Raw genomic sequence first — 1,295 nt, forward strand, 5'->3', positions numbered from 1 at the left:
CATCGGGAGCGCGGACGCGCACCCGATAGAATAAAGATTCGAAGGAAAACGTGACTCGAGTCCGCACCCGGACGTAAGTGCCCGTGCCCGCACTCGGGGCTACTCCCATCGGGAGCGCCGAACGCGCACCCGATAAAACTTTTTCGCACTCCAGGATCATGCCCGGGGACTTGATTCTGTGTAGGGTAACGTTGTTTTGCCATCGGCAGTTAACCAACAAAAGTTGGGCACGTTATTCGTTATCCCTTGCATAAAGAAAATGTATCGGATGGTCAACAAAGACTTGCAGGAAAAGGCTTCGGCAGAAGAAGATGTTCGAGTGGTACAACTTGAGTCTACGCACGGATTGCAAGCATCCGTACCTAGACTCGGGGGCTACTCCCATCGGGAGCGCTGACGCGCACCCGATAGAAGATAGAAGAAAGGCAAGAATGATCGAGGAGAAGAACTTCGGAAGAAGACATGCTTTAGTCTCTACCCGAACTATGTTCGGCTAGACACTCGGGGGCTACCGACGTGGGCATTACCCTTCGGGTAACCAATGTTGCTCTACCCTACACGGTCCAACTGGAGGCCCATGAAGGTACCCGATGGCAAGATGGGCCACTAGGGCGGTGCGGCGGAAGATTACTTGGAGTACAAGACACGGAAGAAGCCGAACAAGGAAGGATTAGAGATAGATCTATTGTAAACCTACTCGTACTCGATTAAGCTTCTCCGGACCTGGCCACCTATATAAAGGCCAGGAGAGGGGCTATCGAGGGAGATGATCAATCTTAGCAATTTTAGCCAACAGAAGCTTAGAACTAGGTTACCCTAGCAATTAGCTATCTCGACGAGATCACAGCCGAACTATTCGGCACCCCATTGTAACCTGTTTTCATCATAATCAAGAACAGACAGGTAGGACGTAAGGGTTTTACCTCATCGAGGGCCCCGAACCTGGGTAAATCGCTCTCCCCGCTTGTCTGTGAACCGATGTCTCGTGTCAGCTTGCATGATTCCATCAACCCTAAGCCCCTATCGGAGGGCATTGCCGAGGAGCACCCTCGACAGTGCCACAATCGGGCAGCACCTCCGTACTCGGTCACACGTACAGCTCGATGTAGACACCTCCTCCTTGTTCCAGCAAGCGGGGAGATGTGGTAGATGGGATCTAGTCCAGCAGCACGATGGCGTGGTGGTGGTGGAGAGTTTGCGCGGACAGGACTTCGCCTATTCGCGTTGGGTGGAAGAAACTAGGCAAAAGGTGGAGCAAACGGAGCAAACGACCGCGAAACAAAAATCTGATCTTT

Source organism: Lolium rigidum, chromosome 3 (assembly GCF_022539505.1).
Source record: "Lolium rigidum isolate FL_2022 chromosome 3, APGP_CSIRO_Lrig_0.1, whole genome shotgun sequence".
Taxonomy (NCBI): Eukaryota; Viridiplantae; Streptophyta; class Magnoliopsida; order Poales; family Poaceae; genus Lolium; species Lolium rigidum.